We start from the raw sequence: 23,587 nt of genomic DNA, 5'->3' as shown, positions 1-23,587 counted from the left end.
TGGATGGTGGGAGAGGTGCCAGAGGCCACATTATGGGGGCCCTGGTCACTCTCCTGCACTGTGTGGCTGTAGAATTAGCGTGTTGCTTATTGATGGCCAAGCTATCCCTTAACAGGGTCTCAATTTGGCTCCTGGGATAATGAGATGAGTCTTTAGGGACCATCCATCTCTCTCTCCCACAGCTGAGGGCAGTTCTGAGGAACATGGCCCCTTAACTGGCTCATGATGGAGTGCAGCTGATCTGAGGCTAGTGCAGACCATTTATTTCTCAGGAACTGAAATGAAATGCTCAATAGAAGCTCCCCCTTCCTCCCCTGAGACCCTGCCTAGGCTGACATATTTAAAAAGCAAGCAGAGCTATGCCTTAGGTAGTGAAGGGGTTGGGTCATATCCCAGCTTTTCTGCACACCTCTAGACAGGCAACTTAGCCTTTCTAAACCTTAATTTTCTGCCTAGTGAGACAGAGATACACCCGAGAAAACAGTGTTAATGGAGAACCTACTCGGATCATTCACAGGTTAGGATACGAACAAAGTCACGTGAACTCTATTCTCAAGAACATTCACTTAAAAACTCAACGCATCACTCTGAATGAAGGTACATTTAGCCTAATTTAGATGCTGGTGAGGCATGAGATGGGATGGGGAAGAGTGACAGCTGAGCTGAGCTCTGACAGATGGCCAGGTGTTAATCAGCTGAAGCAGGGTGATGGTGGTGATGATGGTGGTGGTAGCAGTAGTGGTGGCAGTAGTGGTGGTGGCGGACGGGGAAGAGATAGGCCAGACGGAGGGAACAGCTTGTGTAAAGGCCTGGAGACTGGAGGGAACACGGTGTGTTTAGAAACCAAAAGCAAGCCAGAAGGCCTGGCACACAGACAAGGAAGAGCTGTAAGGTGGGCGGGAAAGCGGCTCCTTGGGGAGTCTAATGAGGATGCCTAGGACACCTTGTTCAGAACTGGGGCTGCATCTTAAGGAAAACAGAAAGCTTTCAGAATGGTCACAGAGCTGGAAGGGGATCAGACGGCTACGCTTGGAGACTGGAGCAAATGCGATTTTATACAAAACAAAGACTTGTCCTGAATTGGGGGCAAAAGACCAGGAAATGTTCTATTACCCTATGTACTGGCCAGAATTGCGTCAACCAAGAGAAGAGGCTCTACCCAGGACTCCCACCCTCCCTGTTCACCCCTCCCAAGGCCACGGCATGCTTCAGGGATCACTTGTGACAAGTGATACCCCAGACACTCAGGTAGATTGTGTCCCTCTGTCCCTGTAAGATCTTTATCACTTGAGTCCCCCCAGCTGTCACATCCTTGATGAGCTTGACTCAAATCCCTTTCACCTTCTCCCGGAAGCTTCCAACCTTCCCACGTTCTAACGTGAGGCTCAAGTGGCAGCAGGCAACCTTGGGCTGGCAGAGCTACGGGAAGAAGCCGGCATAGTTTAAGGCTGGGAACAGTTGTGCCAAGCTATTTCTTGTTTTTTTTTTTTTTTTTCCTCCTGAAGTGTCTGACTCAGTGTGCTGTTTTTTTTTTAATTATTACTATTATTTAATTTATTGTTTGAGAACTTGTGTATGTGAATATAATGTGTTTTGATCAAATTCACCCACTATTCCTTCTGCTTCAAATCCTCCCATTCCTCATCCCCACCCCCAACGTTTCCCTCCAAACTTCACATAGTCATTTGTTAAAGTCGTTGAATCCTAGAGTGCTGCCTGTATTCCCAGAGATGCAGAGACCATCTGGGACACAGGCAGTTTATGGTCAGGCGGGAGCTGACTGCTCTTCACAAGACCCAGCCAAATCCTGCTGCCTCTACGCTGATGGGAGATGCTCAGTGGAAACTGAACATCTCTTCTCAGGGCAGGAGGGGGAAGGAATCAACTCAACAAGAGGACAGAAAGTCTGTGGGGCTGACACACTACAGAAACAGCTCCTATGGGATGGGGAGGGACTCACACAATCCCTCACACACATTCAGGCCCCCAGTTTTCTGATCTGTAAAATAGAGCTGGTGGTGGGTACTTCCTTGGAGTTCCGTTGAGAGACAAAATGAAAGTCCGTGGTAGAAAATGACAGTCAGTGAAGCACGGTGTGGAGAGAAAATAATGAATGCGTTAGTAGCCCAGCAGGATGGCTGTGAATTCAATTCAGCCTGGGCACAAATCCTGCTTCTTCCATTCCTGACCTATGAGCTGGAGCAAGGGAGGGAAGGCACCCACCTTAGCGACCCATCTGCTCATAATGCTGGCTGTCACCAGCACTGAAGGGAAAAGGGTGCCGGGCTCTAACCTCTCTAAGCTTATATTTTCAGAGAAAGAAGAAATTAAATTACCATGTACATCAAAGACATTAGACAGAGTCATCAATGCTGGGAAGAAACTAAAACAGTAAGGAATGACAGAGTAGCTGCCTCGAAGAGATAGAGGAATATAGGGCTGCTGTGTGCATGTGATCTTCCAGATTAGAACTGACTCTGAAGAAACATAAGTAGTTCAAACATACAGGCAGGTGATTCTCAACCCTGGCTTCTGCATAGAAGAGAAATCTCACGGAATTAGATTTCTGGAAATCACCATGTTGTTCATTAAAATGGTGTTGCTTGGGGTAGTTCTTAAGCACACACAATTTAAATACCCCACGTGTTGCATGGAAGAGTCAGCTGTGGCTTGGTAGAAATCAGGTACATAATGACATCTAGCCTGGCATCTGCATCTTGCAGTATTGATTAGGGCTAGCAAAGCCACTAGCAGATCCACTAGCAGATCATTGAAATGTGAAGTGTGTTTTCCCATAGTTCCAGAGGCTGAAAAGTCAAGGTTACGATGTCAGGAGGCAAAGGCATCTTTGTCTGCTGAGCCATCTTGCCAGTACCATGAAGTCACAGTTTAACAGAGTAGAATCGGAACTTTAGCCCTAACATGAGGATGAGAACACAATTTGTATGGATCATTCCTAATCCTCACCAGTTTCCCTGTGGTCCAAACCTCCTTCTTGATTTTCTCATCTCCCCATTTGGGTCTCCAGCCCAGTATGGAAAACATTCCTTATAATCATAGTGTCACCCCTTTCTGGATGTTTAAACTAAAACTCTTCCAAATAAGTGCCTTGCTTTAAATTCGGGTGATTCGGAGAGAGAATTGATAAAGTTCTTCCAGTCAGGGTCATGCCTGGTGGTGTTGATCTTGTCATGTTCTTTTCTGCCATTTAACCCGCAGATGTATAAGGAGAAGGAGAAGTCCACCATGCCAGATCTGCCACTTCTTAAGGAACTCAGGAAATGTGCGGCCACAGCACTAGCTGTTATCTGTAAAAGAAAGACAATAAGTACTAGAGCAATGACTCAGTAGTTAAGAGCACTAGCTGCCCAGCTGGAGGACCTGACTTAGTCCCCAGCACCCACATGGTGGCTTGCAACATCCATAACTCTAGTTCTAGGAGATCTGACATACCTTTCTGGCCTCCTTGGACACTGCCTGAGGGTGGAACCCAGATATACCCATGGCATATGGTAACCAAGTAAAGGGAGGCGGTTGTCATGGATATGGTCACTGAGCTATGCCATGTGATGCCAGCAGAGTCGGGTTTCAAAGGCTGGTGCCTTGGTGCTTTATATGAGCCTCATTCTGAGTTGGGGAGAGTTATGTCAGGACAGGAGGCACAGAGTGAAAAGTGTTGGTATCGGGTTGCACAGTAATCATCATCATCACAGTGACAATGGCTGACAAGTCTTTAGATAATTTCTCTTTTCTGGGCTCTTTCCAGCGGGATTTACACATAAACCTGTGGGCTGGCCCCTGACAGTGAGGACAATGTATTCTCCCCAAGGAGGTGTTTATGTCTCTAAATGTCTGAAGACAGTTGGAAGATAGATGGGAAAAGAAGCTGCTTTTACTGAAACACCCAATAGTTAACACTCGCCTGTTTTGTAAATGTTTATGATACAGTGACAGGAAAACTACATGCAATGGGTTGGAGATTCTTAGGAACCTGGTCAAAGAGGAAAAGAGTCATGATTTTTTTCGAGGCAGTCCTTCAAAGTTGAGAAAAGAATGAAACTTAATGCCAAGGGAAGAAGAAGCAAGGTGGAGGTCTTGTCATCTTAAGTTGTTTCCAGCTTTGGTGGCGGCCATTGAAACTCCCCTTGTCACCAGCATCCCTCCTACCCACTGATTAACTTATCCAGTGCCTGAGTCGGTTCTCACAATTAGGGGTTCAAGGATTTTCCACCTCTAAAGGATAGCATCAGTGCTGACCTCATATCCCTCCTAGTTCAGAATCAACTAGACCTAAGTCTCAGACTCTCTGTTCTCTACAGGACACTGCATCATAGGTCTACAATTCTGAATCCACGGGCCTGCTGCCAGTAACAGTAAGCTTAACACTGATGTCTAAAGAATACAGATACTTGTTCTTTTCCTACAGCAAAGTTTAGAGATCAACAGTGTCAAAGATGATCCAGTGTAGATGTGTCATCAAGGGTAGAAATCTTGAGTCCACTTTCAACCTTATAAGTGCTTCTTTATGGTTATAAAATGGTACTTCTGCTCAAGCCATTGCTTCTCCACAGACAATATCAGAGTAGGACTGAGGGGAAGGGGCTGCAGCCATAGAGCACTCGATCAGCAAACCCCTCCTAAACTGCAAATATAAATCTCCAGTGATGTACATCATATATTCAAATAGTACATAAACTAGAAATGCAAGTTGGCCGATTTTGCACAAAGTGAACCCAAGTGTGAAACAAATCTCACAAACCATGAGTCAGAATATCACACAGACGCATCCTGGGCCACCTTCCAAACCCAGCTGTCCCCAAGGAAATCACCAGCCTGACTTCAAACCACAGATGGAGTTCCCTTTTTCCTTAACTTCATATAAACGGAATTGTGTGGCATGCCCTTAGACAATTGTCTTGTTCTGTTTTGTGAGAGTTGGTTACTTAGTTAATGATGGAGAAATAATCTTTGGTGTTTGAATGCTATGTAGTGGGCCACTGTTCACACATTCATCTCTCACTATGCAGGCAGCTTTCTAGGATCTGCATCAGACCCCAAAGTTTGAGGACACTCAAGTGTACTATCTCAGTGGCACCGTGTTTGACTTCTATAACCTTCATTGACTCTCCATTTTCTGGGTGTGCATGCATGTGCATGCAGGTGCATATGCACTGTGTGTGCATTTGTGCATGAGATTGTGGGAGACAGGTGAATCTTAGGTGTTGTTCCTCGGGAACCATACACTTTGTTTTCTGAGTCAGGGTTTCTTACTGGAACACATTTCACTAATAAAGCTAGGCTCTCTGACTAGTGTCTGCACGCCATCACTGGCATTACAAAAACATGCCACCATACCCAGGTTCTTATGTGAGTGTATCTGGGCATGGTAACAAACACCTGTAATCCCAGCACTTGGGGAGGCAGAGGCAGATGGATCTCTCTGAGTCTGAGGCCAACCTCATCTACAAAGTGAGTCTATGACAAATCAAGTCTCCATGTGTAGACAGCAAGGACTTTATCAACTGAATGATCTCCTCAGTGCCACGTTCTCTCTTAGATTTTAAATAATCTTATGTTAAGGATTAAGGATTATTTCAATAAAACAATGCTTAATTAAATATGAAGGGTATGCACTTGCTTTACAGAGCAGTGAGAAGAGGAGAAGGCTATGTGAAGGTACAACTTTATAGCTCAAATTACACCCTAGGCCTAACTAACCTTCAGCCTAGCTATACCACAGGTTTGACTACAAGGGTGCATTAAATCTAGACCTAACTATATCACAGCTCTTAACTATGCCCTAGGTCTAACTACACCCTACCTAGGTCTAAGTGTACCACAGGCCTAACTACACAAAGAAATCAAGGAGAAAGAGGCAGGATGATGAAGAAATTCCAGGACTTGAGAATAGAAGACAGAAAATTGAAGAGCACTCAGTTGAAATGGAGATGGAATTGGAAAACAAAACAACTCACCTAGACTACTCAAAGGAGAATATTATCATGGAATGAAGCAAACAGAAAATAGAGTATCAAAACTCAATAATAAACTTAGGGACTCTAGATCAAATAATCAAGAAATATGAAAAATTAAAAACAAAAACAGGAAATGAGGGGCACATTTTTTAAACCTACAAATTATAGAATTAGATGAGGGAAAAAAAATCTTAAATTTCAAGTATAAACCAGAAATTCAACAAGATCATAAAAATAAAATTTCCTCAAACTAAGGAAAGACATACCCATACAGATACAAGAAGCACAAAGAACGTCACATTCATAAGACCAGAAAAGAAAACCCTCAAGGAATACCATAGTTAAAACACTAAGTATATACATAACAAAGAAAGTGGACTGAATGCTGCCAAAGAAAAAAATGTAAGTCACATATCAATGAAAACCCGTCAGAACAATAGCTCATTTTTCAATGGAAACTTGAAGGTCAGAAGACCCTGGAGCAATACATTTCAAGTCCTAAAAAATCTATGATGCCAACTTAAACTAAAATATCCAGCAAAAGTATCTGCCAAAGTTGAAAAAGAAAGAAAAACTTTCCATAACAAAACAAAACAAAACAAAAATCCCTGTACAGATGTAGGCCATGGCAGCTCAGTGTCCAAGAGGGTTCCCCAGTAATAGGAACAGGGACTATCTCTGACATGAACTCATGAGCTGGCTCTTTGATCACCTCTATCTGAGGTGGGAGCAGCCAGGCCACAGAGGAAGACAATGAAGCCAGTCCTGATGAGAGCTGATAGAGTAGGGTCAGATGGAAGGGGAACAGGACCTCCCCCTCACTGGACTTGGGGAGGAGCATAGGAAAAGAAGGAGGAGGGTGAGATTGGAAGGGGGGAGGGGGCTACAGCTGGGATACAAAGTGAAAATACTGCAATTAATAAAAATAAAATAAAATAAATTTAAAAAGCCTAAAAACTTATATCGAACAAACCAAATGTAAAGAAAACACAGAAAGAAGTATTTTGGGCCCCAAAGAGGAATAAGCATAGCAGAGATACTGCAAAAATAAATATGAAGCCATAATTATTAAAATACAAAATATCACTGAAAAAACAAACAACACAAAATTAACAATACAATGACTACAATTAACAAACACATGTAAATAATAACCTTAAATATTAATAGTCTCAATTCTCCAATCAAAAGACACAGACTATCTGAATGGATTGAGAAACAAAATCCATCTTCTATTGTCTATAAGAAACATATTTAGGTTTTTTTATTAATTGATTTATTTTTATTAATCGCAGCTGTAGCTCTTTCCCTCATCCCCATCTGTCAGAGGAGACCAGGAAGTAAGCTGGTGTCATTATCCTAACACAGCAAAGTTCAAATAAAACATAATCAGACAAGATTAAAAACATTTCAAGTTAACCAAGACGATATTACTATCCTAAACATATATGTGCCAAACTCAGGGTAGATAGTTTCATTTAAAAAAAATGTACTGTTGGATTTAAAGATGCAGATTACCATCAACCCAATAACAGGTGATTTTAATATCCTACTTTCTCCAACAAACAGGTTATCTGCATAAAATAAACAGAGAAACCAAGATTAATTGGCATCATATATCAAATGGCCTTAACAGATACCTATAGGATTTCCCATCTAAACAACCTAAAATTTACATTGCTCTTAGCAACACATGAAAGGTTTTCCAAAATAGACAATATTCTGAAACACAAAACATTTTTTTTTACAAATTTAAAATTATTTAACTCACTCTTTGTATTCTATCTGACTACAATGTAATAAAACCTTAAATTAACCTCAAATAATTCCCCAGTAAATACACAAACGTACAGAGAATAAACAGTGAATGATGAATGTGCCAAAGAAGAAATAAAAAAATAAACAAAAACTTTCCTACAACCAAGTGAAACTGAAAATACAATATAACAAATCCTGTAGACTTATTGAAAGCATTCCTACAGTCCTACAAGAAATATTTATAGCCCTAGGAGCCCACATTAAAAATCAGAACATCCACAAATAAATGACTTAATGATGTTGGACAAACAAGTAAAAACAAAATCCAAACTCAGTCAACTGCAAGAAATAGTAAAAAATCAAATGAAAAGTCAGTGAAATATGAACAAAGAAAATAGTATCTAAATAAATAAGTAAATAAATCCAGTGACTCTAAAAGATTGACAGGTCCTTGGTACAAGTAACAAAAAGAAAGAGAGGACCACAATTAATAGAATCAGAACAGGAAAATATTACAACAAATACCAAAGGAATTCAGAATATTGTAATAGAATCTTTTAATACCCAACCTGTATTCTTTTAGGAAAACCTAAAAGATTCAGATGAATTTCTAGATTCCTCCAAATTACCAAAATCAAACCAGAGTTTCACAACCTAAGCAGATTCTTAACAAAGGAGGAGATTGAAATACTAGGGTTTTTTTATTTTTTATTTGTGTGTGTGTGTGTGTGTGTGTTCAAGCTAAAATGTAAAAAATAAAAATCCAGGCCAAATGGATTCCTAGCAGAATTCTACCAGACATGTAAAGAAGATCTACAGCCAATTCTCCTTAAACTAGTCAAGAAAACAGAAATAGAAGAAACATTCTCAACCATGAATGTTTCTCAACTACTATGAATTGAGAACCATGAATTCTCAACTACTATGAAGCCAGTATCACTCTGATAACCAAAACAGGTAAAGACTAAACAAAAAAGAAAACTACAGTCAATGTCCCTGAGAATATAGACTACAAATATTCAATAAAGTACTTGCAAACAGAATACAGACATACATCATTGAGATTATACACAATACCAAATTGGTTTTATCCCTGAAATGCAGGGATGTTTCCACATATGCAAGTCGCTAAAGGTTAATAAGCCACATAATTGAATGGAAAGGCAAAAATCACATGATCGTCTCAATATTTACAGAAAAAAAAATCCCTTGACAAAATCCAACATGTCTTTACGGTAAAGATTCTAGAGAATGTAGAGCTAGAGCGAACATACCTCAACATCACAAAAGCAAAATGCAAGAAGCCCACAGCCAACATCATCCTAAATGAAGAAAAACATGAAGCAATTCCATTGAGGTCAGGAATGAGACAGGGGTGTCAAGTATCCTCACTCCTTCTCAATATTGTGACAAAATACTAGCTGGAGCAATAAAGCAGGAGAGCATTAAAGGGCAGATGACATATAGTATACATTAGTGATCTCAAAAGTTCTATCTGAAAAGTTCAAGAAATAATAAACTCAGCAACATGCCAGAGTATAGAATCAACTTGCACAAATAAATAGTTTTTCTATACACCAATAGATAATAGATATACAGAGAAAGCAAGGATGGACAACCCCATATTATACTCAAAGTAAAAAAAAAATATATATATATATATATAAGAATAAACCTAATCATGAAAGTGAAGGATTTCTTCAAGGAAAAATTTAAACCTCTGAAGAAAGACATAGACACTGAAAAATGGAAAGGTTTCCTATGCTCATGTACTAGTACAATTAATATTCTGAAAATGATCATTTTACCAAAATCTATTTACAAGTTAAATGGAATCCCAACTGAAATACACATCTTATTTTTCGTGGAAATTTTGAAAAATATCCTGAAATTTACATGGAACTACAAAAGACACCAGATAACACAAATAATCCGGGGCACAAAGAAAAATGTTGGAAGAATTACTATTCCAGATCTTAAGATCTGTGACAGAGCCATTGTGATAAAAACAAAATGGTACTGACACACACACACACACACACACACACACACAAAAAAAAAAAAAAAAAAACCAGACAAGCAGGTGAACGGAAGAAAATCAAAAGCCTAATATGAGTATATGTAACTTCAGTCATTTAATAATTGACAAAGATACAAAAAAAAACAAAAAAAACAAAAAAAAAACACCAAAAAACCATACATTGGAGAAAAGCATCCTTCAGCAAACAGTGCTTGGAAGACTGGATGCCCATGTGCTAAGAATGAAATTAAAACCATATCTAGTACCTTGCACAAAAACTAACTCAAAATGTATCAAAGACTTAAGTGTGATATTTGAAACACTGAAACTACTAGAAGAAAACATAGGCAGCACCTTACATGACAGAGATGTGGGAAATTACTTTCATATTTGCTCAGGAATTAAGCCCAAAATGACAAGTGCTTCACAAGTCTGAAAGGTTTCTGCACAGCTAAAGAAATAACCAACAAGTAAAGAAGCCCACAGAATGCGTGAAAATATTTATCATCTAGACATACAAAAGACAATTAATAGCCAGGATACACAAAGAACTAACAACAACAATAACAAAAATGACCCACTCAAAATATGGGTCTGGGACCTGAGATTTCTCAAAAAAAAAAAAAAACAGCTAAGAAATATCTCAAAAATATGTTCATCATTTCCAAAAAGTATGGAAACGAAAATAAAAACAACTTTGATTTTTTTTTTTTTTTTTTACCCCACCAGAGTGGCAACCTTCAATGGGAGAACCAATAACAAATTCTGGAAGGGATGTGGAAAAAAGGAAACCCACATTCTCTGTTGGTGGACTTACAAACTAGGCAGCCACGACAGAAATCAGCATGTAGAATTTTAAAAAAGCTAGGAAGTAAATCTACTATATGACCCATTCCCTGGCATACGCCCCAAGGACTCCAAAGATTCCTGCTCAGTCATGTTCCGTGATACTCTATTCACAATCATTAGGAAATGGAAACAACCTAAATGTCCTACATCAGATGAATGGACAATGAAAATTGTGTACATATATGCTATGGAATAGTATTCAACTGCAATGGAAAATGAAATCATAAACTTTGCAGGTAACTTGTTTGAACTAGAATATCATATTGTGTGATATAAATCCAGACCCAGAAAGACAAATATCATATTTTCTCTGTCATCTGATTCTCCTAGCCCCAAATCTTCAGATGTTAGTACATATTCTAGAGTAACTGTAAAAATCAGGAAAATAAAAAGGGAGACATTCACAGGATATGGGTGTTGAAGAGCAATATACAAGGGAATAGAAGAGGATAAGTGGTCTGAACAGGGAATTGGAGAAAGTGGAACTCTAATTAGGGAGGAAATGGAGGGTGAATTCAAAGAAGAGAAGAGAGTAAAATAATAATACTGATGTTTGAAAAAGTCATAAGGAATCATATTATTAACTATGTATCTAAAATAACCTATACTACATCTAATTCTTGGTATAAATATATAAATATCATTTAAATATTTTTTTTTCATCTAGACTGACAATGCTTCCTCCAAGATTCAAAGATACCAAAGAAAAACTCCAATACAAGACCTGGTCATCCCTCTTTTGAGTTTTTGGCCAAGGATGTCCAAGAGACTCCCAAAACATACAGCCTATCCCTGTTGCCCTTGGTTACCCCCAGATGTGAAAGCTAAGTCCCTATTTCTGAAGATGCCATGTACTTCAGACACATGATTCAGAGGCACATGACCTGGAATTGACATGAATGTTTCCTCCAGGAGTACTAGTTTGCATAGAAGACATCACGCAAGCTTCCTAATGAGGGAAGCAACCATAGCCCAACCCAACTACTATGCCTATGAACCATAACAATCACCAGCACGGCATAATAACTCTAAGAGTACACTGTTGGCACACTTTCCTTGATGGTAACCAACAAGTTTATAGTCAGACTTCAGATTTGCTCAACAATAGGCAATGCACACCTGATATTGGAACCCCTAAGTGTTTGTGAAGTCATGGAATCTTGGATAAGAACCTACAAACACCACTTTGCTAAAGAAGCATTATTTCTATCAACAATCTAAACATTTGTCCTCATACCCACAGATAGGCAGAGTTCTCATCCCTCATTAAGGAATTTCTTTTTTTCCAAAAGGCAGAGAGAGTTACAGAAAACCACAACCAATCAAGATGCATAGGTATTGAGCCCAGTAACAATGGATGTATCTATGAAACTGGTCAGCCACTATGGAAATCAATACCTAGGATTCTCAAAAGGCTAAAAAATTAAATCTGCCATACAATCCATTCCCTGGCATATGCCCCGAGGACTAAATATCTTACCCCAAAGATTCCTGCTCACTTACGTTCATTGATACTCTATTGACAATAGTTAGGAAATAGAAACAACCTAAATGCCCCACAAGCGATGAATGGCTGCACCTAAGAGTCAGGGAACATTGCAGGGCTGGGGGTGAATTATAAGAGCCAAAGAATCAGGGAATTTGCTCCCGAGACTCCATCTCCTAGTAAAGTCAGAAGCTAAAGTCTCAGCAACATGACTGACTAAAGATGAACTGAACAAGAAAGACATCAATAGACATTCCAAAGTCAGTAGAAAGCCCACAAATCCTCCATGCTACACACAGATGTAGGCAATTAAGAAATGCTGACAGTGAGATAGTCTTTTCCAGGGCAGAGCACACCAATTAATTATCGAATACCAAATGGTTAGCCCCGAAAACATACATACAAGTAACATTATAGATTGAGCAAATTATATTTAGGGAGATACATATATGTGTGTGTGTGTGTGTGTGTGTGTGTGTGTGTGTGTGTATAAATATACATAATGCATGTAACAGCAATTAATTAAAAGGTGATCACAAATTTGAAAAAGTAATGAGGAGTATAAGAAAGGTTTTGAAGAAGGAGAAATAATGTACTTATAGTCTGATCTCAAAAATAAAAGAAAAAATTGACAAAACTTTAAGGATAAATAAAGAAGCAAACCAAATCACATTTATCCTATTGTTGGGAACTGAGTCACTTCAAAGTTTCATAGATAATAGACAGATGTCCTATAGTCCAAGAGTATATACTGCATGTCTTGGGATTGATTCCACCAATGGATGGGGTGCCAGGGTCAATGTCTTTCCTACAAGGCCCCAACTAAACTCTGTCTCTCTCTCTAATTGGGTAGATACATTTGGTGAAATGGACTACCAACTGAAAATTGCCTTGGTTGACTTGGAGATTTACTTCCTGGAGTTGGAGAGTTGGCTACCTTATTAAAGTCAAGTCTGGAAAGAGGGGACAAACAGCCATGCTGACATGTGGCTGCCATCACCCTTCCTTTGGTCATTCGCTCAGGACTATGTTGGGAAGGAAGGTTTGCATCAGTGCCTCTCACCTGGATTCATATTGCCCAAGAGAATGCTTGTTTCCTATTTTCAGCCTCCTGCCCTGCACCCAAATTTATGTCTCTTGCTGGAGCCATGCTTAGCTTGTCTTTGGCAGTTTATACTGAAGATCTCAAAGTCAGGGGCGAATTGTAAGTATGGACCAACATCCGTCCACACACATCACATCCTGAACCTTCTATCTATGTTTGGCTCCCTTCCATTAGAGAATTTTCTGTGAGCTTCTATTTCAAAACCCTAATGAGAATGATACAGATATATATTTTTAGATGCACAATTACCTTTTGATATAATCTGGCTGAAAAGTCCTGAAAATCTCAGTCTGATTCTAGAAATGTGGGTAAGTTTGATATCATGGGATTTCCCCAGATTTTGAATTTCATTTAGTATTTTGAAGAGAATCTTAATACCTCAGTAAGGATGACTGACAGAGTACCAATTGCTATTCTTACTATAATAAAAGAATCATCGTGGCATTAGAACTTTACTGCCCAGGATGTTTGGTGAATGCAGGGAGATCTGCTATGATGTCCTACACTGTATTTGGTTTTGATTGGCAGGTTTCTCTGGGTGTTTCTCAATAGACGGATAGAGCATTCGGCAGGGGATTACCTCTCTTGGAAGCTAAGAAAGATGGTGATCAGGATAGTTTATAGATTTTTGGCAATGAGTTCTAATGGAATGTCCCAGAGGGAGAGACACTTTCAGAGTGTACAGGAGGCCAAAGACTCGGGTACAGATTATAGGCCGCGTGTCTGCCCTGTGGAGCAGTTCTCCTGGGGACCCAGATTAGAACTACCGGAACAGAAAAACTAATGGATGTCCTCCTGGAATGACATTGTGAAGAGATGTAAATCCTACCTAATGTCTCTCGAGGGGATTTATATTTTCTTTACTGAACGTGGCTTCAGGTTGGATTATACCAGCACATATTGGCCAGCACCAGCTCTGCGCTCTCCACATTCATTACTGCGTCTATCCTCCCGTTGCGCTGCTGGGTATTCCACCTCCATTACCCTCCCTATCCTCAGTATCGTTTTAAATAAGGTTTCCTAGAAACAGGCTCTGCAAGGGAAAATTGCATGCTTCAGGCTTCCCTGGGATTTCTCTCTGGAGACATACCTGTCAGGAGTGAGGAAGATAGAAATGAGCGGAAGGCAAAGCCTGTTTGCCATGTGACTGCCACTGGGAAGCTCCTTCAAGGGAGTCTGGGTTGGGGGTAGTGTTTGGAGCTCTCCTACGCTTTGATCCTTTGACATTCCTTTGAATGAACTGATATCTCACCTTGGAGAATAGCTCGGTAATGAGCAGTAAGCAACCCCCTACCCCGACACACACACACAATTCTCAGCATCTGATGCATCTAAGCAGTTGGCCCTCCAAAGCAATCCGGATAGGATTCCACCTCGTCCATCAAAATCATCATATCTTTTAACCAGAGGCCCCTATCAAATGGCTGGGGATGTGGCCCTATGGCAGAGTCTTTACCCGCCAAGTGTAAGTCCCTGAGTTCTAACCCTAGTGCTGTCAAAAGAAGACAATACAATAGAAGGCTCCAAATCAAGAGGACAGCTTCCCTGCTGAAAGAATAGGAGGGCCATTTTTTGTTCAGTGAACCCGAGCACCTACTGTGTGTTAGCCAGTATTGTATCTGCTATAGACAAAACAGCATGACAGGTAAGGACCTCTAACCTAAGGAGTGCTGATGACAGGTGATTCATGTCAATCATCTTCTGTTACACTGGGTAACAACAGAAAATGCAACTAAGAAGGTTTGTGCATTTTTCCTCTTTTTGCAAATATCAAGTTTTATTGAGCACAAGAGAACACCAAAGTGAGGAAGCCTGTATTATGTAATGGGTATTTGGCTAGATAGAAATTTCTAAACTAAAAATTTGGATGGCAGCCCTCTGCTTCTGCCATCTAATTAAGACTGGATTTGGTGTCATTTGGGTTTGGTCAATGTCTGTTTTAAGATTATTGACATCTGGTTTAAAATTAAGTAGAAGTTCTCAAGGATGGGATCTGTCCATACAGCATAATGAAAAGTATAGCTTCATAGGGAAGCCCCTGTTAGAATGTGAACACACAAATTCATAACTGGAAAGTCAGTCCATAAGTTGTCTAGCTGTCCACTGGACAGTTGCCTTGACACAGATGAGAGGATCTCCTTTCCTTTGGGACTCCTGGCCACTCCTTCAGCTAGTCTGAATGGTATGGTATGTAGCTGTCTTAGCTCAGGTTACAGGAGCACAGTGTCATAAGAAGGGTGAAATAAATTAACTTCCTAAAAAGCTATTAGTCCCAGATCAATAAGATACCCAAGGAGGGTCCTGGGGTGGAAATTTCTCACACAGTGAGGGAGAGATAGAATTCTCTTCAATTTCTTTTTACCTTTTTATAAGGACACTAATTGTATGGGATCAGGGCTGTATGTCATGGCCTTATTTATCCTTAACTATCTGCACATAGGTCCTAATTCCAGTTATATTAGGGAGTAAATCTTCAGTATGTCTATTTGGGGGTATATAATTCAACCCATCTCAGTAGCATTAGATAATTACCTAAAAGGAAGCTGCCTGGTTGGACTGGCTGTCCAGGAAATCACAGGATTCTTCCAACTATCTCACCACTGGACTTACAGGCACAGGCACATGTTGCTTTCTGCATATGTGTGTGCTGACAACCTGAGCCCATGCTTTCTCAGCAAGCACTCTACCCACTGGATAGTTAGGCCCATCCAAAGAATATTCATAACAGGACTCCAGCCTAGCACCCAAGCTCCTTTACTCTCTACCCCAGCGTCTTATCCAAATGCTCAAGTACTCCTCAGCATCATCACTGCTTCAGAGGTGCCCATGGACTTAAGGTTGACTCCTTTAGGAACAAGCTAACAGTTTCTGAATTACAGTAAAGCCACTCTTACCATGAAGCCTTGCTTTCTGTGGGTCAGAGGATGAGAACATTTTCTCTTAGGCAGGGAGTGTTCACACACATAGGTCTCAAGCCAGGTGAATAGAGTCCCCATCATTATCCATATCTGCCACATCACCAGTGGTCTGCCTTTGGGTCCACTGTTGTCAGATCTGAGGTTTATGCAGGTCTTTATGCAGCTTCAGAGGCTGGAAGGGCAGGGGTGGATTCCTTGTGAAACACAACTGTGTAGATTTCCATTATTCTAATAACGCATCAATGACAGGTCAACAAACCACATCTTAGGACATTGTGGAAGTGCAGATAGTGTCTGCTCACCATCAGACTCAGGCCATAGCAGTAGAGCCTGAGTTTATCATTACAGTTCTGGGGCCAGGACTTTGATATTTCAGCTATATCTAAGGCCCCACCTCCTCCATTGCCCCAGAATGTGGAATCAAACTGGACAGAAAGTTCTATAATTGTTTCTATTGGGTCACAGGGGAGTCCTGATATTCTTAGAGGCTCATTCATGACAGCACCAGTTCCAGGATGTGTGTAAGATAGCCAGTAGCTGAATATTCAGACACTGTAGCTCTATTTTAACTGAAGAAGAGCATTTCCTAAACATTACACCCAACTGCTGCTAAAAGCCATCTCATTTCCCTTTTAGTAGACTCACATGGGGTGCCAGGAACCAACCCATTGTCCTTCATCCCCAGACTACATTTTCTCTCTTTGGTCAGGCCTGCCTCAGGCCTTTGTCAGACATGGGGCTTAGATATGAGCCAGGATGGGTTATTATCGCCCTACAAAATAAAATCTACAATAGAAGCCCTTGGGTTTTGCTGTAGCATTCCGAGTACATCATCTCACCTGTCCTTTTTAACATCTGGTCTAATATTATCAGAGTTAACTCCAACCTTGATGGAAAACAACTGCATTCATTATCAGGATAGTAAGCAACTAAAACAATCTTGAGACTTGTGGTGGTGCAATAAAACACAGTTCCAAAGAAAGATAATATTTTTTTTCTTCTTCATCAAAATCTAATAAGGATTGGTAAGAAGAGCCTGGGGAGGCAGATCTGTCACTCAGGTGCCCAGACTCCTTCTATCTTCTGGCTCCATTCTCCTCTAGGTTCTCAGAGTTTACTGGTAAAGAAATGGAGAAAGAATGACAATGGAACTGCCATGTCATGGGCCAGAAGAAAATACAGTCAAGAAGCAGCTAAGAACTGTTACAGAGTAAGTGTGTTCTCTGTAAAGAAGGCAACACAGACACTGTGTCCTCGTGGTCTCTCCAACAATTTCTAGGTCTCACACCATCACCCAGCATCATCTAAGGATGAAAATCAGAGGTCCCAACCTCTCCTTGCTCCTCTCTATTCATTGTAGATAACTGTTTTTGTTTACTTGACATTGAACTACTGTTAATTTCAAGGACTCCAGGGGGCAGGGAGAAAATCTGATATTTCATTTTCTTAGATGAGAAGTGGGTTCTGCCAGCCAAAGGGAGTGAGGAAAAAAAATGGGTTTATTGTATCAATGCCAACTCTGTAACTTAGAATACAGTGGTCTACTCCAAGTAAAAAGAAGGCAGGAAAAAAATGGCACCCTCTGTGATATTAATGATTCAGGCAAGGCAAGCACTGAGCCCAGTCCTGAAAGGGATTTGGTTAGAAACAGCCTGACATTCAAGCTTCAGCAAGAAGATGCCCTGTGGTAAGGTTCACACTCCATATACCTCTCAGAACAGCCAATGTCCAGCATTGTGAGAGCTGGAGAGGATCCCAGACAGGGCAACAGGTTCAGAACCCTCACTTGGTGTTTGTTTCTGTTTGTTTGTTTGTTTGTTTTTTCTTTTCTTTCTTTTTAATGTCTGTGTGCATGTGTGTGTAGCCTATGTGTGTGAAAATGTGCATGGGGGTGAACATACTTACTAGTGTTTAGGTGTGTGTGGAAACCAGAAACCAATGTCAGGTGTGTTCATCTTGAGTCATGTTTTTTTACTGAACCCAGAAATCACTGAATGACTAGACATGGCTGGACAATAACTTGCAGAAATCTACCTTTCTCCCTGCCCCCATCACTGAGTTTAAAGCCCACCATGCTGGGCTTTTTATATGGGAAATGGATGGTACTTCTTTAATGCCTCTTGATCTTCACAGCAACCCACTAAAGACTCGCCATGCATTTCCCCATTTGCGTCTGAATTCAGAGGTTACACAGCCAGCTAGGAGTCCCACAGCAGCCATGCTGGCTTTCACACCTGTTTTGCCTGCCTGCTGGGACCATATTCCTCACCACTTCCCTAGGAGAAGGAGGCATCTCCAGGAAGCAGGCAGTTATGTCTGACAGCTGGGATGAGTCTGCAGTAGGTTTTGCCTGGCAACACCCAAGATTGCTCCCGAACGGTGTTCTCCTGGCTTTGTCTGGGGAAACCTAATTGCTGCAATTGTGTTATAAAATTATCACTTTACCCATGCAAATGGGCCAGAGCGGGCTGGTTGTCTATTCCTGTGGTTGTCCCAGATTATTAAATGAGCAGCTGGTTCCAAACACGTTTGCAGCAGGCTAATTCAATGGCTTCGTGCGCTTGCATATTCATGGCTCTTAGCTCCCAGCCCAGGCTTGCAGGACCACTCCAACGGGGCTCTAAAAGTTAATTTATCTTGACAATTTAAACAAATATACTTCCCCGGCTTTAGTGACTCCATCAGATTTCAGTGAGTATCTTGGCAGGAAGAGGAAGCCAGAGATGGGTGGGTGGGTTGGGGTGATGTTTGCTCTGAGGCTCAGGTTCAGGTAGATCAGGAGGAAGATACCAGGGAAACTGTCGCAGACATGGACACACCTCATGGGTTAGGCTGCTCAAATTTGCTGATTTCAAAGTTTATGATATTGAGCAATCTACTTTTAAAGTGTATTTTATTAACACGGGGACCCTTGACAGGAGGTCTATTCTCTTCATGAATAAGCCTGCAATGCAAGGTGTTGCTAGCACTTACTTCATTTAAAACTCTTCCTTCCTTGGCCCTGGCCTCCCAACCCTTGGCATCACAGCTTCAGTTCTATTGGGTTTGACCATTTGAGAATCTTGAGGGATCACACAGTGTTGCCATTTCTGTGACAGGCTGATTTCATGAGGTGTTCAAGGTTTGCCTGTGTCATCTCATATTGCAGAATTCCCTCTTTCTTGAGGGCTAACTAGTATTCCATTGTACCTGTTTATCACATTTCCTTAACCAAGCCATATGATGATGTGAGTGGGCTGTGTCTATGTTTGGCCATTATGGGTAGAGCTGCAGTGAGCACAGGAGCACAGACTGATCCCTGAAGCCTGAGTGTTTTTTTTTTTCCACAGAGGTAGAATTTCTGGGCCATAAGGTAGCTCCATTTTTAACTCTTTGGGACATCTCCAGGCTGCTTTCCATAGACACCTAATTCTGGGTTCTTGAGCGAGCACTATGATGGACCTCCCTTGGTAATTCTTACCTATAAAGCAAGAAATTTCACTCCACATGCTTTCATGAAACAATGCTGTATAGCAAATGCTCTAATTTTTGTTTTGCCAACTTGCATGTGTGCCTCCAGGGCTCCTGGCTGCTTAATGCTTTTCTCCTTTACTTTGACCCCATTCTATTTTTAACTTGAATATTACTTCTAACTGGCCGTATTAATAACACTTACCAATTCACAAGAGCATTGTCCCTTTCTAACACACATAAAATTACTTTAAAAACAGAACTGAGTCTTCCCTATGCTACCTTGCTGGTTTGTGGACTTGGGATGGTCCACTTGGGGTAGGAGGGGTTGTGAACAGGCCACAGGTATGCTAAGAGACCTGAAGTGAAGGGATTGGAATTGGCTCAGGATCCCCAAGACCAAATTGCTGGCTTTGTCCCTGTCTCAATTCCAGCCTCATATCTAACCAAAATCTTCATTTGATTAAACCAGTGATATGCAGATTCCAAGTGCCTAGTCTGGGCTGTCCTGTTCAACTTGGCCACAGTGATGGATGAGAATCAGCCTGGGTCAGGAAGCCTCTGTGTGGCTGCTGCATGCTCTTCTGCAGATCATCAATTTGTTAACACTCAGATCCTGGAGCCTAGTTGTGCCAAACACTAACAAACCTTCATCTTTCCTGTCTCCTTTCCTCCACCCTTCTCTCCCTTTCTTCTCCTCTTCTGTGTCTCCCTCCCACTTTCTGTCTTGCTCCTATCTTCCCAGGGGACTTTTTCACCTCTGGCACTTGTAAAGACACTTTGCTATAAGCTGTTGGTTTGTTTTTCTGTATTTGAGCTGAAAATGAAGAGGCAGAAGAAAACCTCTGATTTTCCAGTGCATGGATAGGGTGACATCTTTTCCCTACAAATGAACATCAAAAACAACACACGTGTGAAAACTGAGGCAATGCTTTCACGGACTGAATATTATAGCACCAGAACATGCTGTAGTCTTAGAGTAGTTCTGGAGTCATGTTTGTAAAGAATCAAGTTCTGTTGTTTTTAGAGTGTCAGGTTGTGCCTGAAGTCCCCATGAGGAGCAGACTGCAATGGTTAAACTGTATGACCAGGACACATCTCTCTGTGTTCCTGATGCTCAGTTTTTGTATCTGCAATCCTAGGACAAGGATATGTTCAGCATCCTGAGACGATTGAGAGAAAAGGGTGCACACAGAGAAGACCGACATATAACAGAGAAGTTATCCAGCGGAGTTAGTTCACTCCACCATTATCCTAGGCATCGTGGAAAACAGCCAAGAAGCTGTTCAAACAGAAGTGCTCAGCTCCTCCGGGATCCAGCCACTCTCCTCTCATACAGGTCTGCCTGCGGCCAAATGCTTCTGCCGCCTACAGGCTGTGTGATCTCCTTGAGCAGTTTTCACCTCCTCAGAAACAGAGTTTTACAAATGAAGCAGTGTTTCCATTTCTGTGACAGGCACATTTCACTTATCCTAAGGTGTTCAAGATTTGCCCATGTTATCTCATATTGCAGAATTTTCTTCTTCTTGAGGGCTGACTAGTATTCTGTTGCATGCATTTATCATATTTCCTTAACCAAGCTATATAATGGTGTGAGTGGGCTATGTCTATGTTTGGCCAGTTTCTTATATCCACAGCAGGATATTCACAGTAGAAGCTGTTTGGGGAGTGCTGTGAAGAGTGAAGGCCATGATATAGACTCAGGTGGGCAAAGGCCAACCTGGTAGCCAATTATAAAGGTGAAGGGCCATCATCACTCTCTTCATTTCTGCTGCATGAATGTCATACACTCATGTATTAGCACATAGGGTGCTAATACTGCCTATATTTCAGTTTTTCTTAAAAAAAAATACCCCCACTACCTTACCTATTTCAGGATGCTCCTCTTCTGTTCAACTCAACAACTTGGGGATGTTCCAGATGTCCGTTCAAGGCAGAATCCATGCTTGCCCAGCTCCAGCAGCAGCTGAGCTCTGCACAGACTCAGGGAGCTACTTTCCCCCAGGACACAGAGCAGACAGAGTCCAGGGAGGCAGAGTGAGAGTGGGGCAAGGAGAGCAGAAAAGGATCGGCACTCCTTCTCTGGCTCGCCTTCTGCCTTCCCCCGGGAGAACCATAAATCACCTCCTGTTACTGGGGCACCACGGCTGCAAGACAAATTAAATTCACAGCCTGTATTTTAGATCCTATATTCTTTGGCTTAAGCTGGGATTTTTTTTTTCTTCACTCTGATAAATAGGGCATTTTAATAACATTCCCAGCACGACAAAGAGTTGAGAGAAAATACACATGGCTCTGCAGGTGCAGGAGTCCCCAGGCACTGGTGAAGAGCGAGCTTGGCACAGGGCTCTCCCTCCTGAGAGTGACTCACACTTATGTAGGAAGTGGTGTAGGGAAGGGTGTGTGAGTCTTGGAGCCTCGGGGGATCCAGATCTATGAGTAAGGGGGACATTCTGGATTTCTTCCCACAAGGAAAGGAGGCTAGGAGCAGGCAGGACAAGGACAACCCTAGCATACTTCTGCTGGCAGGTGCCACCGCTGGGAGAAAGCATCAGCCCTGAGCTCCACTTCCTCCATCCTCTTAGGGGCTTCTAAACACAGGCATTGCCATAGATAACAAGGGAAGGAACATCCCCCGCTTCATCAAGACTGGCACAATCATCCAAGGGGCTGTTCCCTTTATTTATTTTTACTTTTTTCAGTTTTCCCCTCTAATGCCTGCAGAGATCTTTGACACTAACACAAGCAGGTTGGCTCCTGCTCTGTGCCGGGTTCTACAGGGAATACAGAGAGAGCAAGACTAAGCCACTGCTCCCCAAGAACTCCTAGCCAGCAGGGAAGAGCAATGTAAAACCCAGCAAGAAGAGTTTAAAAAAAAATAACAATGGTGCATGAGCCCATCCACCTGGCACCTGTGTCCAGGCACTGTGCTAGGGCTCAATCTGCCACTTAATAATTATTAGTCAAATGCCCGAGGTGTGCCAAGAACTTTTCTTTCTGGTGCCTGGGATTAAAATAATGAGCGGGTACGAGTGTCCTCTACATCTGTGAAATTTATTCTGCAGGATAGTAGCTGTGAGCAGGGAACCAGGCAATAAATAAATAAACAAAGAAGCCTAACATCTCTGCAGGTGATGACTAACAAGGCAAAGAAAGTGAAAAGGACAGGAGTGGCTTTATTTTGGCAGGTAGATCTGGAAAAGCGTCTGCCATGAATGAGTAAGTGGGTGGCTAGGGAAGAGATTTCCAAGCTGAGCTCACTGCAGAGAGAGTACTGAGCTTATGGAGGCCATCCAAGAGGCCGAAGGAACTGGGCAATGGAGAGGGAATAATGAGAATGAAATGAAATGCCTTTAATAGACTAGTGGAAGAATTAGGGTGTGGGTATTTCTAGGACATGAAATTTTACTAGAGAGTCTCAAGGCAGAAGAATAATGTCTGATTTAAGTTTGCAAAGACTTGCTAAGGAACAGCATGGGTGGGAACAGACTATAAGGACAGAAACAGAAGTAGAGAGGAATCAGGAGCCCTAAGGAATAGTGACTATTTCCATCGTGCAGATGAGCTAAGATGAATTGGGCAGCAACCTTCTTAACCTCAAACCTCACGAGTTGGGAAACAAGGCTGAGGTAGGCTTCAGAACTTCCAGTCAGTCCTGTGACCCACTGTCTCCCTGTTAAAACATAGTACACACCTGAAAGTGATCTACCTTGCAGGTGAAACGAACAGCTCACTGCAGAGGTCCAGAGACAGAAGCCCAACACTTGCTGTTCGGGGACCTCATGGTGGACATGCCAATCTGCTAGCCTTTGAGAGAAGAGAGGCAGTCGAACACATAAGGAGAGGAAAGGAAGCATGTTATAGACACATCCTAAGGCAATAGGCCTGAAGTAAGGGAGAGGAGATTTGGAGTACTGGGATATTAGGGATATTTCAATGGGGTGTGAGAAAAGAGGCCCAGTGGGGAGCTAGACCATAATGGATGTAAGGCTCTAAGCAGAAGTAATGTTGACAGAGGCATTAAAC

The 23,587-nt window shown here is 41.7% G+C and overlaps 1 long non-coding RNA gene across 1 annotated transcript; it reads right to left on the bottom strand.

Moving 5' to 3' along the window:
- Nucleotides 1-1,277: 1,277 nt before the first annotated feature.
- On the bottom strand, nt 1,278-21,810 carry LOC132647024 (uncharacterized). Its single transcript, XR_009585311.1, has 3 exons — nt 21,429-21,810; nt 16,088-16,283; nt 1,278-3,308 (listed from the first exon to the last, which is right to left on the bottom strand). It is a non-coding gene; the product is annotated as an uncharacterized LOC132647024 (long non-coding RNA).
- Between the last annotated feature and the right edge of the window lie 1,777 nt (nt 21,811-23,587).

This window comes from Meriones unguiculatus, chromosome 14 (genome assembly GCF_030254825.1).
Source record: "Meriones unguiculatus strain TT.TT164.6M chromosome 14, Bangor_MerUng_6.1, whole genome shotgun sequence".
NCBI lineage: Eukaryota > Metazoa > Chordata > Mammalia > Rodentia > Muridae > Meriones > Meriones unguiculatus.
This window is presented reverse-complemented; position numbering and strand designations above follow the sequence as displayed.